General features: G+C 41.7%; 1 protein-coding gene across 3 annotated transcripts in view; it reads right to left on the bottom strand.

The window, feature by feature from the left end:
* Window positions 1-8,013, bottom strand: part of LOC121434350 (centrosomal protein of 128 kDa-like) — a 359,842-nt gene extending 351,829 nt beyond the window's left edge. For all 3 annotated transcript variants that reach the window (XM_041633226.1, XM_041633227.1, XM_041633228.1), the window contains exons 1-2: window positions 7,879-8,013; window positions 5,817-5,974 (exon numbers count right to left, since the gene is read on the bottom strand). The gene's annotated coding sequence lies outside the window, so the exon portion shown is untranslated. The remainder of the gene's footprint in view (window positions 1-5,816; window positions 5,975-7,878) is intronic.
* Between the last annotated feature and the right edge of the window lie 10,679 nt (window positions 8,014-18,692).

Below are 18,692 nucleotides of genomic sequence, written 5' to 3'. Positions count from 1 at the left end.
AGACAGCTCTGAGCTGCCATCTCTCCAGTCACCGCCAAAATTGTATTTACTACCTGATGAAACAGGTAAGTAGACAATCATTCCCAAACTAACAGACCAGAATTAAACCCTCTGAGAGGACAGGCAACAACTATTATGTGTCCACAGTGGCCAAGATTGGTTGAAGAAGAGATTGGCACAGACAGCAACTGGACCACTGAGTTTCTGGAATCATTTGTTTAATTCAGACAATGGGACTTGGAGGACTGAGGAACAAACCCAGGTGACAAAGGTCTATCAGGAATAACTGTTAGTTTAAAACGTGGATCTGAAAATAAGAGACTTCACTTGAAAATTCCAATTTCCAGTTTTCTGGAAAAAAAAAAAAAAAACAAAAGCTCCGCCAATGGTGAGGGCTGATTTTCCACAGGAGCATGGATGCACACAGCAGGCCCCAGGCAGACCTGCACCTTCCTGTCTGCCCCAATCTCTACCACAGCGGCTGCAGTGAGTCACTTCACGGGCTCCACTTAACTGAGTCTGCACTCCTACTAAGAATTCAGTTCTTTTTAAAAAGGACAAAGCTTCAGAGTCCAACTGGCCAGGCAGAAATGAGCAGCCCAGCTGTGAAGACGAATCAGTAGAGACGCCTGGGAGCTAGTTTTCACACGGACCAGAAGGAAGGCACAGTAGTACTGGTCTCCGTGGTGGGCAGAACAGTAAGACCAGCACTCCGGCAAACATTCAAACCATCCACGCCTGCAGACTGTGGACTCCTATCTTGCCATCAGCAGGATTTTAACAGTAGTGGTCTAAAGAAAAATGGGATTGTTCCTTAGACCTCGCTCTCCCACGACTCCCCTATCTTTCCCCCTTACTTTCTGAAACTCTTACTAAGCTAGAAAGTGAAGGATACAGGACACATAAACGTCCAGGGTCTTCCAGCCTAGAGCGACAAACCAGCCAGCTGCTCCTGGACAACTGAACAAGCCTAGCCACACTAAGCAGACAGCTTAGGTAACGGCTGTAGAGGACTGAACATTTACTTTTGTATGTCTCCAAGGTTCTGTTGGTTATACAGCTAAGGCTGTTGCCCAACAGTTGACTTGATTTGGTTCTGAAAGAGTTATTTGCTGAACTTGCCTCTCAACCCAACTTTCCTTGAGAAAACAGATTGGCTTCAGACTGCAGATATATACATGACACCCTTCCAAAGACAGAAGGAAAAAGGATGCTCTCATATGAAAATACACAAACACACACTTAAGCAGGTAGTGAAGCACTTGACAGCCTATTAAATTTTAAGAGGGGAAAGCAATTATAAAAGTATAATAATTTCATGGTTTTGCAAAAAAATAAAAACAAAAAATGCTATTTCTCCACATCACAAAGCACACTTCACTTCTTTTGAATTTTAAAAGGAAACAGAAACTACTTGATTTCCAAGTGAAGAAAAACTACAAGAAAGGAAATCTTCTCCTAGTGCTAGTGTTCATACCCTGCTCTAGAGCCTAGAAAGGAAATCATCTCCTAGCGCCACTGACCTTTAGTTCACACCCTGCTTTAGAAAAGATTCTTATTAGCATTTTCTCATGATTTCTATTACAATCCTGTAAAGACGATATAGTTACAACCTTACTTAGGCTTTAAAGGTAGATGGCAGTTTGAGTAAAGTTCTAACCCATAATTACTTTGTTTTAAAAAATTACAATAACAAAATTGGAGTACTTGTACTTCTTTAAGCCGTTAAAACAGCTTGCTTCTTCCCTCTGCCTCCATGACTTAGTGACATGAATCAGCCCTCACGCATGCCATGAAGCAGCCTATTGTCCTCTGTCCCCACTAATTTCAATCTACTCATCGCTTCCGGCACAGCTAAATAACAATCTCACAAACTCCTCTGTCTATAGACGGAGGTAATCTTTCCTCTCTCAGCTCTGAAATCGTAGGGCTGCATCCCTGAAGTAAGACACTTCCCCCACAGAGTCTATTTGCACCACGGAACTCCTGAAGTAAGAACTTCCCCACAGAGTCTATTTGCACCACGGAACTCCTTTGCAGTTACTCCAACATGTGCACTCATCACCAACATGCCTAAGCCTGTGCCAGTCTAGAACATTCTCTTCCTCCTCTGACCTTTCCCAAAGGCCTGTCCATGTTCCTGACCATCCATCCTTGACTCCTATTTCTTGGTCAGTTCAGAAGAAGCACCCTTTAGTAGCCTCCCTTCCCTGCCCCACCCCAACTCTGGGCCCCGTGCTCTCTGCCACACTCCTTTGACAGATACTACCTCAACCTAGCCTAGACAGTTCTCACTGGCTAGTTACTGTCTATCTACAAAGGCTCTGCTCTCCACAAAGACTGCTCCACTCATGGTTTGCTATGCTTTCTGTATGTTTTGTCCCCACAAAAGCTCATTTGCAGGAAGTTGGAACTCTAAGATTGGCAATCTAGAGGCAGCGGAATCCTTACTTCAGTGGTTCTCAACCTTCCTAATGCTGCATTCCCTAAATAAGGTTCTTCAGGTTGTGGTGATCCCCAACCATAAAATTATTTCATTGCTACTTCATAATTGTAATTTTGCTACTGTTATGAATGGTAATATAAATATCTGACATGCAAGATATCTGATTTGGGACACTCACAGGGACTGTGACACACAGGTTGAGAAACAATGCTACATGATGTGAACTAGGGGACAGACACTGAAGGGCATCCTCAAAGCTGGGGACGGTTAATCTCCCATGAGGTTAGGTGTTGTGCACCTGGACTTCACATCTGAAAAGTTGATTCTGAAAAAGCCAACTTGGCTTTACCAGCTGGCTCTCCTGCTCCCTCTCTCATGGCAAGACCTTCCCTGACCCACTCATGCGTATCTGCCCACCATGATGTTCTGAGACATTAGTGCTTCCGGGACTTGGAACAGACCACAGGACTATGCTGGAATTATGAACCATATAAACCTATTTCTTTTACAAATCACTCAGCTCAAATATTCTCTTTGAAAAGTACAGAATGGATTCAGATATGGTTGAAGCCCAGCACTCAGCACAGTTTCTGGCATGTACAGGACCAGTATCAAATTAATTTGCAACTAGACTTTTCTTAAAAGTACAGTGCTTTACAAATAGTAGTACTACTTAAGCAATTATTAAATGGAGAGCTTTCATTAACAGTGGGTCAAATTATTTGAAGTCTTAAAACAATATTGGCTGAGCTGCATATTATTAATATGAATACTATTAATACTAATGTCTACTATATGGTAAGCAAGGCAACATTTCAAATCAATGTACCATATACTAAAACTAATAGTGACTGGATCAAACCTAAGTCTACTCAGTTATTTGTGAAATCATTTGAAATTTATAATGGTCATTTACAGCTACTTACAGTCTTCAATTCCCTGTACTACTAAGCTCTACAGTCCAAATTCCATGGTCTCTTCATCAGCTGAGTTCCTCATCCAGAAAGTTTCAACACACCGATAGCTGCTCATGAACAAACCCACTTTGAGCATTTGAAAGCCTTCATCTGCCAACCATCAAGTTCTTCCTTTTCTCCTCAATCTATAGAATTGACTACCCATCCTTTAAAATAACAATCAGAGTCCACTTCTTCCACAATGTTGCTCTTCATTCTAAAGAGCCTAGCTCCAGCTCAGCTTTAATGCACACGCCCATTCATGCGTGAGCTTGCTCATTCACAAGCACTCCTTCATTCACTCAGGAGCACCTGGTTCATGGCAACCCTGTGCACACAGCATTCTAAACACCCATCAGCCAAATGGATTCATGTAACCACAAATGCTGCCTTCTCCAATATCCTCCAGTCATTTAGCAGTATACAGACTTATGATGAAGGTTATATTAATTGTAGAAAGATGAATATTAATAAAGGCTTACTAAGTCTCTTGAAGTTATTCCTAAACATCATAACAAGACACCAGAAGCAAAGGAAAAACTCAGAATATTTGCATTCTATGGGAACTAGGGGATTAATTAGATCTTTAAAAAGCACACAAAAGTAATAACACTCCAGTAGTAAATGTCACAAAGGATACATAAACAGGCAATCCACAGAATACAAATGCCCCTAACAAATACATAAATATACTTCATCGCACTGGAGAATTGCAAATTGAAGCAATAAAATGGTATCCTTGTTTATCTGTTTTAGACAGATGAGCAAAGCTCTCACCCTCAAGCTGACAAGGGCATTCGGTGTACAAGTATTAGTTATTAAGCCTGAAAGGATGGCTCAGCAGATAAAAACACTTGTCTAAGCAAGTCTGACCTACTGAGTTCAATCCCGAGAGTTCACATGGAAGAAAAGAATCAACTCCAAAAGTTCTCCTCTGATATCTACACACAGATAGCATGTCCCAATGCTTACACACAACAGTAAATAAATAGAAATTTATTATCTATAAAATGAAGAACAGCTTTTCTAGATAATAACTTGGCAAATATTGAAGTAAAAATACACGCTTTGGCTCAGAAATTCTGCTTCTATGATTACTGTCTGAAGGAAACAAAGGGCGTGTGTGTATGCATATGTGTGTATGTATATATGTGTACATGTGTGTACACAACTTATGTGTAGGATGTATGTATGAGAATCTCATTTAAGAATTCTAAGAAATCCCCTGATAAGGAATACATTAAAAGCATCTAATCAGCAGGCCACAAAGGTAGCAGTTAAAGAGGTAAGACCCAAGATAGCGGAACACACCTAAAACCGAGCACTCAGGAGGCTGAGGCAGGGATCCTCGGTTCCAGGAAAGACTAAGGTGTATTCCAAACCTTGTCTCAAAAGGAGAATGAGACAGTAGACATGATTTGTGTGACCATTTAACAATACATTGTTACACAGGCAAACAGGCGATAAAGAGTATGACTATATTGAAGCCTGCCTAAGGCGCCCCTAACATATTAAAGGCACAATAGTGAATGCACTCTAAGATATCTTTACAGTAGTTTCGGCTGTGTCAATTTGTGCTGGTGAGAATTCCCAGAACACACTAACCTACTAGGCTCATGTCTTTCTAACTCTAAAATCTTTAATTCTAAGAATTTTGTACATCAGAAGTCTTGAGTGGAAATTTATCACAAAGCCTTAAAATTCCTCTGTGTGTCTGCGCCTTTTCACCATCAAAATACAATGAAAGGCATTTTTTCCAAAGTCCAGAATTTTTAATATATTACAAAAATTCAGCCTTAACACTAAATCTTTGATAACCAATGACAATTTGTGTTGAACATACTCAATTTATGGAAATAACAAATTGCAACTATTTACTTCAATAGACTATTGTGGTTTTCTTAAAAAAAAAAGAAGTAGGATCCTTTAAACATTTAAAGAGATCAATCCTAAACTGCCGCAGTCAAGTGCACTAGCGAACAATTACAAACAGCCATGAAGCCTTGGACAGGGGCAGGACTGGGAATCTGGAGTCGGAAAGATCTGGAAATAAAGATCACTCTTTTGGCTCAAAAATTTCCAAGCAAATAGCCCATCCGTGCCTCTGATATGGATCTAATAAATGCAGATAAGCACGAAAAAGAACTGAATGTAAAGCCTGGGAAAGGGACATCAAGAAGTATCTGGACTAGAATGGGTTCCCAAACGTCTGTCCTAAACGCCACTTATCTGTTCATCTGAATGCCTCTAATGTGTCATGCACAGCTACCCTGTTTCAACTTTATACTAATAGTAAAAAGGAGCTTCTTGTCATCCCCCCCCAATCCTCCTGTTAGCACACCCATTTCCACTGTGAATATACAACAGTGTAAAAGATGTCCTCAGATGCTAAACTCAAGAGAAAGCATACTTACACAGTACACTCCCAGAACTCTGGGCTGCTGTCCTTGGAGCTCAGTGCTCGTCTGAGGCACGGAAGCCTGCCTCCTATCATTTCTTCATGAGATTCCGGGCAAAAGGTCCAGTCCAGTAGATGATCTTTTGGGTTGCCTCTACTCTTCCCCCAAAACACCTACAAGCCAATGAAACAGGTAGTGAACAGAATTATAACTTGAAACTGTTCTAATGAGAATTATTTCATCCTCCTTATGCATATATTAGAGAAACCCATGGAACAGTGAAAATAGGCTCCTATGGTCACCCAAAAGCCCGAATGATACCCAAATGCCCAGCCTGAAAATTCCTTTTAAGTGGCATTTTCTGCCCAAGCCTAGTCATCACAGAACTTGCTAGATCACGCTAGGGGGATGAATTGTACCCCAAGTTCAGACAAAAGTACACACTAAGTATATAAACTGGGAGACTAAACTGAGCGATAAAATTAACATATTTTTCTGAAATTGCTGGCTCATTTGTAAGTGTAGGCCACCCTCCACCTCTTTAAAGACATATTATATATGGCTGATCAGTCCTCACAATGGCAAAGCAAACAAACCAAAGTATTATATATTTGGTTGAAGAGAAGTGCAGTGGGCAGAAGTGTTTTCAACACTTTATAACTCCTCCTAAAACTGTACGAATCCACCAGAAAATCATCTAAGAAAGCCATTGTCAGGGCACACCAATAGGCCCAGGCAAGCAGTGGTAATACACACTTGTCTAAGACAGTAGCAAGCTTTACCACATGATGAGCCCTAGGCACAAGGCAATTTCTCTATGCCCGTGGTTCTCAACCTTCCTAATGCTGCAAGCCTTTAATACAGCTCCTCATGCTGGGCTGGCCCCCCAACCATAAAATTATTTTTATTGCTACTTCATAACAATAATTTTGCTACTCTTAGGAATCGTAATTTAAAATCTGTGGTCTCAGGCAACCCCTGTGAAAGGGCCCAGTTGGGGTCACAACCCAAAGGTTGGGAACCAATGCTCTATGCCAAGGTACAGCTGTCAAAGTTCATCTTCCCTCTGTGCTGTCCAGTATAGCAGCCGTATGGCTATGACTCTGGCCAATTCAAATTGATATACACTATAAGTATATTAATACTTATCAGATTCTGAACATCCAGTACCATTTTCAAAAAACATAAAATATAGCCCAGGTGGTGCCACACACGTTTGATTCCAGCACTGTGGAGGGAGAGGCAGGTGGATCTCTGTGACTTGAAGATCTATCTGGTCCATCCAAATAATGAGTTCCAAACCAACCAGGGCTACACTGTAGGACCCTGTCTAAAGTGTGTGTGATGTGTATGTGTGTGTTTAAGTTTTATATTTACTACATGCCAAATATATATTCTATGTACTGTGCCAAATAAATTATGATTGACCGCAGAAGCTTGCTTTTACTTTTAATACAGGTACTATAAAATTAAGACCCGCCTGTACAGTTCGTATTTCTGTTAGACACAATCACTTTTAGGATTTGAGAATTTGCTTTGTGCTAGGCAATGAGCCAAGTATTTTGCATAATCCTGACAGGACGCTACAACGTCTAGCTTTACTGAACCTTTTAACCCTATACAGGATGCAGCTGGAATTCAAAGTCTGGCATTTCCACGAATTAATTCCAGAATAGGGTTGCTAAACCGCTACGACCGGGGGTCTCCTAAATTAGCATAGGAAAAAAAAAAAACAAGTGACAGCAGAAGAGAGAAGTATCAACTAATATACCCTCGGGGCAGTCAACTAAATGTCAGTTAGCTAAAGCCTCTAGGAGGCTAGCCCGTGGCGAGCTGCTCCAAAGACAGAACAGGGCACGTTCACAGTGAGACGGCCAGAACCTGACCATGGACGACCTGTTGAGGGGTGCAAACACGCCACCGCCCCCACCTCGCCAAACACTGCACCGACACACCCGACCCCCTCCACAAACCACCTAAAGCTCTGCTGTCTCCACCCTGAGACAAGGGGAAGCGGGATATAAATGTCTCTGCAGGGGGAAGTGAGAAAAAGGACAGGGGGCATAGGGGCAGGTACCTTAGACCCAAGGTGACTCCAGGTTCTTAATGCCGGATCATTGCCGAGGTCCCACCCGGCTCCCGCGGCTACCAGCGACCCCGAAGGTGCAACTGACGCAACGCTGCGGCGCAACCGACTCTGCTCACCCCGGACTCGCAGCTATGGCAACTTGAACTAGCCGCCCAGGCGCGGCTAGAGCACAGGACGCGCCGGTGACGCTTGGCCCTATGGGAGCTGTAGTTCATCCCGCGCCCAGAGCAGAGAGAGACCAGGGACAATGACAGAAGATGAACTACAAGTCCCAGCATGCTCTGCGTCTGGCCTCTAGGTTCCTTTCCCGGAAGAAGCTGGATAAGCGGTCTTTACGGATCCAGGGCCCTGCCTTCTCGCCAGGCTCTAATTTTGTTTTTTTTTTTAAAGGGCGAGTAACCTGTGAAGACGCAAACTTCTGGAAGAAACTGAATTCAAATGCTACCTTGGCAGTGAGTGTGGTTTTACTCATTAGGAAATATCAAAGGGTTAATAATAGCCAGCAGTGAGATGTAAAAATCGCTTTAATGTCTTGTTTTAAAGGCTTTGGACTGAAGGGGAATAAAGAAGTTTATCAAGTGAAACACTTTCTGCGTCTAGTGACTCGACTAAGCTCTTACAGCTCTTCATTGGCAAACTACAAATCCACTGTGAGGCGGTCTGTTCATTATTACTGTGTAACGTCCTCGCTAAAACGTGAAAGAAGTATTTTCGGGGGGGGGGGGGGTGAGGAGGCAGTTTCAGCCAAAATGAGAATATTAAAACCTTGAGGAAGGAGCTTTGGAAAAAACTAAGAAGTGGAAATCCATTAGGGCCGTCAAATCTGTCTTTTCCTTCTACTCTGCCAATAAAGGACCTCACCCTCCCCTAAACTACAATCAAAATTTACGTGACTTATGGAAGTTTTCCTAAAATATAAAAAAACAATAAATAAATAAAATGAAAGCTATCAGTGGTTCTCAACCTGTGGGTCACAACCATCAGAAAACATATTTCTGATGGTCCTAGCAATCCAAACACCACGCAGTAGCAAAATTACAGCTATGAAGTAGCAACGAAAATTGATTGATGGTTGGGCTTTTTGTTTTGTTTTGTTTTTGTTTTATCGAGACAGGGTTTCTCTGTAGCTTTGGAACTGTCCTGAACTCGCTATGTAAACCAGGCTGGCCTCAAACTCACAGAGATCCACTTGACTCTGCTTCCTGAGTGCTGGATTTATAAAGGTGGCGCCACCACTGCTAGGGGTTTCTAAGACCATTGAAACTGCGTATATTCTAGTGATCATGAGCCACAGGTTGAGAACTAGCTACTAGATTGTCTTATGATACAGGCTATCTATTCTGACCACTCTATACAGGATAATGCTTTTTGCTTTCCCCACCTAATCTCTCCCTTGGGCCTGGAAACAAAAGACCTGGTCTTTTAAAGCATCTCCTCCTTCCAAATTACCACCTGCTCACACAAAGACTTTTTCTAACCAGTTTGAACATAAATGTTTCTAAAGACTTACCTACATATCTGCATCAACAGTTGTACCTCTAGAATAAACTCCACCTGACAGAGAGAGAAACATAATTTAGAACAACCATCCAAGCAATGCTTGCAGAGGCATAATAGCTGTTTCTTAACAGTTGACTTTCACAAATCGATCTATTCAGATTAGCAAATATGCGTATCGAAACATTTTAGGATCTTGACATTCTATTAGACACAAGACACAGAGATAACAAAGAGATTAAAAACAACACAGTCCTTTTGCTCAAGTTGCTTAGAACCAATGGAAGGAGTCGACAATTCGTTACAATGCTGGGGGGGGGGGGGGTAGACCACTGTACCAGTATCTATGTAGAAACACAGAAGAGAACCTTCCTTAGGAAATGTAAGTGATCAACTGCCAAAAATGTGCTGCCCGATGCTAGAGTAACTGAACTACATTAGCAAAAATTGATTGTTGATAACATTTTATACAACTGTATTTATAAGATTGTATTCAATTCTATTGAATCCATTTTAAAGAGATATTGGCTAAGTAAAGAAAAAATTCAGAAACCACAGCTGAGACCACAGAAAAAGAAATCATACTTGACTTCATTATGGTTAAAACTTGAGAGCTGGGCATAGTGGTGCATGCCTTTAATTTCAGCATCTAGGAGGGAGAGACAGGAGGATCTCTGTGACTTTGAGGCCAGCCTGGTCTACAAAGAGTATGGCCAGGGCTATTACACAGAGAAACCCTGTCTCAAAAAACAAAAAGACTGTATATGCATGACTGAGTTAAAAACTATTGTCCTGGGGCTGGAGAGATGGCTCAGAGGTTAAGAGCATTGCCCGCTCTTCCAAAGGTCCTGAGTTCAATTCCCAGCAACCACATAGTGGCTCACAACCATCTGTAATGGAGTCTGGTGCCCTCTTTTGGCCTGCAGGCATACACACAGATGGAATATTGTATACATAATTAATAAATAAATAAATATTTTAAAAAATAAATAAATAAAATAAATTTAAAAAAGCTATTGTCCTCGCCTCAGTTGGCAGATGTGACTTCCTCTGTGCTTAATTTCTTCTGTCAACGATGGGAAAGAAAGTAGGTCAAGAGTAACATTGCTTTGAGAGTAAAATAAATTAACATGCAGGAAGCATTCCATGTGTTGTTCTTGTAGTTAGGGTTTCTATTATTGTGAAGAGACACCATGATCACGGTGTGGCTTACGGTTTCAGAGATTAGTCATTTACCATGGTGGGACATGGCAGCGTTCAGGCAAACATGGTACTAGAGAAGGAACTCAGAGTTCTAGATCTTGATCTGAAGGCAACAAGACGTGAACTAAGACACTGGGTGTGGCTTGAGCATATGTGAGACCTCAAAGCCGACCTCCACAGTGACACACTTCCTCCAACAAGACCATATTTACTCCAACAAAGCCACACTTCCTAATATTACAGTCCTTATGAACTTATAGGGGCCAGTTATATTCAAGCAACCACAGTTGCTCATCATATGGAGCCCTAAATATATGTTAATTGATTGGAACTAAATTCACCCTGAAACCTTAGTCCTCTGAACAGCAGGGCTTTATTCTCAATGCTTGTTTGTTTGCTTGTTTTTGTTTCTTTTTCTTATGATCATTTTCCCTTTGAAGATATAATTAAGCTCCGCTGGTTAAAACCAGGGCCTAAACTAAGATTGCATGGGCAAAGCCCAACTGTGCAGGCTATGAGACCTGCAGCACTAATTCCATATCCAGAGCCTTGAACAGTCACGTCAAGTATACTTTTGAGCCATATCAAATACCTGATAGGCTAATCAATGACAAGGATCTGGAATGGGGACGGCCTGAAAACACAAATATACTCGCCTATGCTCAGTCCATCCTGAATGGGTATGAGCAGGAAAGGGAGGACAGATTCCATATAAGCAGCTTTTGGGAGGCAGACAGATTGGCAGATAGACAAGGCTATCTCGAGCAGACAGCACAGAAGTGTAGTGCTTGTACCTTGAAAACACATACCACCGTAAAACAGCAACAGTGGATTGATCATGTCCAGGCTACAGGAAAATAGATGTCAAAACCTTCTCGAATATTTATTTTTACTGTTCCCTCCCCCATTGCTGTTTAAGCAAGTTAGGTTGTTCTGTGTTCAGGGAAAAGAGGGGAGGTGAGAGTGGAAAACAAGAAGAGGGATCCCTTCCTGTCTTCTGAGAATGTGGTACAAAGACTCTCAAACAGGACTGGCTATAGAATGTTTAAAACCCAAAGCAAAGTTTAAATGTGAATCCCTCGTTCAAGACTCCCTGAAGAGCAAATCCAATGTTCATTGGGTAAAGGTGTTTGATGGGCTAGCCTGGCAATGTAAGTTCAGTCCCCAGAACCCACAGAAAGGTAAATGGTGAGAACCAACTCCACAAAGTTGTCCTCTGACCTCCACAAAGGTGCCATTGCACACACCTTAACACACACACAAGTACACCATTCATTCACATACACAATAATAATAAATAAATAATTTTTTTTGAAAATTTAACTGAGAACTTGAGCATAGAAAGGACAAAGCATTAAGCTAAGTACCAGGCGCATCTGTATGTAAGTTGCATGTGTCACAGACCTATGAAGCCAGGCCTTCTACAAAGAAATCATGATATATGCAAATGGTATGGAAGAAAGTACCATGATCTAAATTCAGTCCTCAAAAAATAACTAAATTCAGTCCTCAATAAGCCTGGCACTTGTGGCACACTCCTTTAATCCTAGCACTGGGGAGCCAGAGGCAGGCTCTCTGTTGATGTGGGAAGTCCTTCTGTATATGTGTTGCTTCTATTGGTCAATGAATAAAGAAGCTGCTTTGGCTTGTGATAGGGCAGAGTAGAACTAGGCAGGAAAACTAAACTGAAGGCTGGGAGAAAGAAGGTGGAATCAACTACATCATAAGAAATAAAAGTAATATGTTCCAGTATTCTGATTTAGTTGAGACTGGATGGAAGAGGAATGAACCCACTTTCTACCCATCAAGAAACAATCTCAAGTATTGTTGGATAATATTTATTAAGTTTCCATGTAATCTACAAGACTCTAAAAACCAGAGTGAAGGGCATGGTATGGCCACAATGTTACTGTCCACCCATAAAACTGCAATCCTTAGTCATTTGCCATGTTGAAGTATAGCTCATCCCATATCTATTTCTATAGCTTTTCTATTGTACACTTTTTATTTTTATTTTTTGGTTTTTTGAGACAGGGTCTCACTGTGTTGCTTTCCAGCCTGTTGTGGAACTAGCTCTTATAGACCAGGCTGGCCTCGAACTCACAGAGATCCTCCTTTCTCTGCCTCCTGAGTGCTTTAAAAGCTTGAGCCACCACTGCCCGGCTCTATCATACACTTATAATTTTAGATAGTTATGGCAATTTTATAACATTGCAAACAAATGCACTGGTGTCAAAGTGAGCAACTAATAATTTGTTAAGCCATTATGGAGGATTATGAGTGTAGTCAAGCAATACAGCCTCTGCCAAACCTTTTGAAAAGGATAAGGCACAAAACCACTCCACCTTCTGAACTATGGACAGTGTTAATGGTTCTTCTAAGATAAAAGAAAACATTGTGTTCTGTAACTAGACTCATCTATTTGTTACATTTAAAAGAAATTTTGGGTGTGTGTTTAATGGCTACACTTTTCTCTTAATGCACCTTTAAGTCAATTTGTCATCTCGTGCTTTTTCTGGCTCAAAATTTATGTTAAGAGAAGAGAATTGCTTTAGTGATTATCATAGTCACTCGCTGAGCATGCTATTAGGACATGTTATCCTGAAAGCTTGTTTCAATTTGCTGAGTTGAAACCGTTAGGCATGAAAGATTCTACTCCCATTATCATCTCTACTAAACCAATTCTATGCTGTCTGAATCTTGGTTTAAAATGTTACAGATTTCAGCACACCACTTGTGTTCTGAGTAAAGGCAGAGTCACAGCAACCAAATAGGCCTTCTCCTCAGAATTAAACACAGTAACAGATAAAGGCATGTGGAAGACAGTGCAAATCAGACAAAGAATGTAATCTCTGAGAGTCAGGCAGCCGATGGGGCAAACCTCACAATTGCCACAGTCGAGAAAGCATCTTGGCTGTGGTGTAAAGAGGAAGAAACAACAGGCAGTGAGTGCCCACTAATGCTGTAAATTTGGAAAGGGACTTGAGAGCCTTGGGAAGTGGAGGTATATGGAGTTTTCGTGACAAATTAAGAGCGAGCAAAAAGCTATGTGGAGAAAAGTTCCTGAGAACCACAACAGGTCTCCATGGAATATTCAGAAGCCTGTTAACTATTACACACATGTGAAGATATTAAAACTGGAGAGAGGTATATCTCCCAAGCTCGGAGGAGGAGACACCTGCCACTTATCCAGGACCCAGAACAGCAATCATCCCAGTCAACTAGACTGAAACATTGAATAATTCAGGGATCATTGACTGAGTGTTCAAAAGGTCTTACCTAAGAAAAGGTAAGGGCATAGCTCTAGATTAAATGCTGCTCTAGTCACCTGTAACAAATATTTTAAAAACAAAATCAGCAAAAAATGCCAAATGCCAAATTGTTTTTACGTAATTTAACTGTAGGAAGGCACAACGTCCATGTGCTCGCTGAAAAGCACTAAAGACACCAGAATTGTTAAACACACAGGCTTTTTCTTCAACCAAAGAAATTGACGCCTATTTGCCTGGAAGACTGGAGTGGATGTTGTTTGATAGCTGGTGATCTTTGCAGCTCTGTGGCTCCAGCCCTCACCTCAATCCCCAAGACTTCTGAGTCACTAGAAACACCCTCATGAAAGATGTCCCAGGTACTTTGTAAAAGAGTTTGTTATTGTGCTTATTACAAACCCTCCCTCCCTGGGCACCTTATCCTGAACATTGTTTCGAAGTCAAAGGAACCCATTCTTGTAGAAGAAGTCACAGGTGCTCTGCAAAGGCCGTGAACTTAGCAAGGGAGTTACAATGTAGTCATGCCTCGAGCTTTACTGTAATAATTGTCAGGAGGAAACTTTCTTCCGAAGTTACTTTGCTGTAATATGTAAAACAAAGAAACAAACTGCTTGGCATCAGACTCCAGAAATTTGAACCAGCCTAGCTATCTACATCATGCTGGAGCCAGCTTCAGTCTTATCTCTTCATGGATGGTTTCACTGCTGGCTGTGACACTCTCTGGGGCCCCCACATTTAAGCATATTTAATAAGAAATATCAAGAGTATTCACTGTAGCTACAAAACAAATTGCCAAACACTGTAACATTTACAGTATCGTCTATCCAAACAGACAAAATGCCAGCTCATTTTAGGAAGAAAAATGAGTCAATCTAGATTGATCTAATACCTGCAAAGGCACTAAAGTTATCAAACAAGGATGTTGTATGGGTTGAATTATGCCTACCAAAAGGTATCTTCAATTTCTAATTTGTAGGACCTATATCTAATTTGAGATATAGCATATATATATATATTGATATATATATATATTGAAGGCAAGTTTTAGTCATTCTGGATTGGTCCCAATCCAAGGATTGGCATACTTAAAAGAAGAGGGAAACTTGAACAGAGAGGCACATGAGGAGAGAGAGCCTTTTGATGATGGAGGAGAGTCTGCAGTCGCTCAAGTCTAGGGATAACAAGGAGTGCTGATAACTACCTAAAGCAAGGAGAGTCGGAAAGAATCATCCTCCCGAGCTCTAAGAAAGTGAATGTCCTTGCCCACAGCTTGGTTGTAGACTTCCAGACTTACAAACTACAAGAAAATTGATTCAACTATTTTGAAGGCATTAAGTGTGTGGGACTTACTTTGTTGTTGCAGATCTTGCAAATTAACATGGACATTAAAGGAGTCACTGTGTTGTACAGGTTTTATGGAGAAAGAGAACTTCTAGAAATAAAAACTATGGTTTATGAAACAAATATCTTAAGGATTAAATAGTCCAGGAGGAATTTTTTAAAAACTGAATTTGGAGACAGACTGGAAGAAATCACTCAAATGAAAAGCAGAGAGAAAAAAATTTCAGTCTAACCCCCTCCCAGACGAACTATTTTGACACTCAGTGAGACGTTATAGTCTTGCGGGAAAATGTTTCAATATGTTGTTTGTGGGACAATTTCAGTCCGTTGAAAGTGCAAAAATTGGAATCTTAAATAGAAGGGAGTGAGAAGGGGGAACAGAAAAGACATTTGACTGAAATCTTCCAATTTTGGTGAAAATAATTTACCCACCTGTGATGCTTAGTGTCAGTTGTCAATTTAGCAAAATCTAGAATCATCTAGAGAAGGTGCCCCTGGGTATGCCCATGTGGGATTATCTTGGCTATTTTAACTGAGGTGGGGAAACATATGGACCTCAAACATAACCAATCCTTTCCCTGGCTGAGACCCTGGACAGTACAAATGATAAAATGGTGCTGAGCACCAGTATGCGTCGCTGCTCTCTGCTTCCTGACTGTAGATGTGACACACATTCCCTGCTCCCTGCTTCCTGACTGCAGATGTAGCACACATTCCCTGTTCTCTGCTTCTCCATCATGGGTGTGGCGCGGCCAGCTGCTTCAAGTTCCTGCTGTCTGAACTTCTCTGTTCTTACCTTTTGTCCAACATGCCATTTTTGCCAGGGCATTCATCACTGCAACAGGAAAACGAACTAAGACATCACACTCCTGTCAAAGAAGCTTCTGTAACCTGTGAAGAAAATCACAGAAATCCACAATTGGACAGAAGGCAGAGAGCAAATGGCCACTGAGTACCCAACCCTAAGTGAAGTATCTACAACACAGCCCCTCTACCTACAGCTTCAGGGACACTGTGAGAGAGGGAGGTGGAAGGACTGTAAGCACCAGAGGACCAGGGTGTCTTGGACAAAGTGACTTCTACATATGACAGGGAAGCTGCACCCTTGGAATCTCAACAATATGGTCACCTAAACAAGACCTGCACAATGACAACACTAATTGACAATAATATGGGATATATGAGCCAAACATACACTGCCTTTAGAATATTAATGAAATTAGCAAAGCTCTAAATATGTCCGTGAGAAAAACAGAATGAAGACACAAAATGGCAATATCGGGTATGAAAGAATTAAACATTATAACAGATTATGCGCATTCTTATAGTAATACAGAAACAATATTGTAAACAATTTTATGGCAATGGATACACCAATAGATAACTAATCCTTTATAAAATAAAACTGCCAAACTGCTTCAAAGAGAATGAGAGAAACTATATAACATTACACTTTTGGAAGTTAAACTTGTAGTGAAAAACTCAATGTTTAAGTAATTTCACTGGTAAGTCCTACCAGATAATAACAAAATATTAAATTGTATACAAACTAATATAAATGTAGACAGGAGGAAATATTTCTCAATTCATTCTGTTACTCTTGTCTTTAGTTTCTTTTGTATAGTAACAGATCACCTTCCCTTAGGGACATCTACACAAAACTCTCAAACAGAATTTCAGTCAAGTTACTGCAAGAATACATTCAGAACAGTCATAGGGCATTTATCCCTGGACTTTAGATGGGTCAGCATTCAAGATGCAAGCACTATAGTTCTTCACAGTTACAAACTGCCGTGAGGCCACCACACTGAAGACTGAGAACAGTTTTATTTCCCAGAAAAACCTCTGGGTGTCGGTAGCCAGCCTCTTTTGAGATTTTAGTCCTTCTAACTCTCACATAGCCCATGTGCCCTAGAACATGTTGTGTACCAGAGACCTTGGTCCTCCTGCCTCTGGCTCCCACATGTTGGGGTTACAGAAATATATCACCACACCAAGTTTGTGCTCTGCTGGGTTTGGAACCTCGGGCATGTTAGGAACCTTGAGCTTGCTAGGCGAGCACTCTACACTGAACTACAGTCCCAGATCTAATGTCACGTATATGAATGGTCACATATAAATACATGATTTTTGAATGTGGTTTCTTGCGCTTATCATTCATATTTAAGATTTGTATCTGTTGTGTAAACTAATGCTGGATTCATTTTACTGTGGAATGACATCTGTGAATGCACAATCTTCTTAAAGGACATGTGTGGCTGTTGGTCCTTTAGAATGATTATTAGTAAAGTTTCTATAAACACTGGGATGCATGTATCTTAAACATAGGGGTCAATGGATCTTAATATTTGCCTGCCCTTTACCTCCAGCCTAATCAATCTTGTATTTTCAGAGTCTTCTCTCTCCCTGTTTCCTTTGATTCTCAGCACCCTAGCCTTTCCATATATATATATCTCCCTTGTGGCTTATCAAGATCCTAGGAGAATTTGTAAGCAGTTATATTTTCAAGAAGAAAATTGTCGCAATCTAGTCTACATTTGCAATTAATACTTTTGGTTAGGGTGAGAAGAACCATGTAGCACTTAAATGTTCCTTTTACTCTTGTTTTCTGAAGAGGATGAAGGGAAACAAAAACACAGTTTCTAGATTTCTAAGCAGGCTTGCTCCCTTTGGGGAAAAAAAAAAAAACAAAACAAAACAAAACGGGACTTGCACCCGCAGTTCCCAGTTCTCCACAGCAGATGGCCCCAGAGCCCAGAGACTGACTTAACGGAGTAGCTCGGGTTAGGTGAGCCTCATCAGGACAGCGGGTTTTAGTGGCTCCAGCTTGAGAGCCACCAAGGCGCGAGACGGTCCCTGGCTGCTCCAGCTGGACAGCTTCGAGAATCCTCCCGGAGTATCATATCCTCCTTCGGCTGCACCCTGAGCCTGGCCCCGGCTGTGCTGTCCGCTGTAGTTCTCAGCAAAGGTGACTTTAATTTGGAGAAGCCAAAGTTCCCGGGGGTGAAGACACTAGATTGTCCCACAACAGTCTCCTCCTCCGTGGTGACATTAGACGAAGCCCATTTGGGTGGGTCTCTGGTCGCCACCGCTCTTAACGGCCGCTCAGCCAAGAAAGGTGGCTCCAGGAGCTTGGAGACAGGCGAAGAAGAGGGCGCCTCTATGAAGCTTTAGTAAAAGCTAATGGGTGGGACCGAGAGTACAGCTCCAGGACCGAAGTTGGGTGTCTCGGAACAGAAGGAGCTGAGAGGCTGATCGAGCATGACAAACTGGCTTGTTTGGATGGAGAGTTGCCTAGGCAAGCGGAGTACTTGAGAGCCTCTCCTGCCCTCTCTCCAGCATGCTTTCCAGAGATGAGGTCACAGCCCCTCGGAGCCCTCCTCCTCCCTCCCGTCCCTCTGGCTCCCGCTCTCCTCCAGCGTCAGGCGCTGGGCACTGAGAAATGAGGCGACAGTGCGCAAAGATGAAGTAGCGCAAGGGGTCCCTTGGAAA

The sequence above is a fragment of the Microtus oregoni genome, unplaced genomic scaffold (assembly GCF_018167655.1).
Source record: "Microtus oregoni isolate MIOR12 unplaced genomic scaffold, Mior012 000043F_ref0000047, whole genome shotgun sequence".
In the NCBI taxonomy this organism is placed as follows: Eukaryota; Metazoa; Chordata; class Mammalia; order Rodentia; family Cricetidae; genus Microtus; species Microtus oregoni.
Note: the sequence above shows the minus strand (reverse complement) of the source record. Positions and strands in the feature narration are given on the sequence as shown.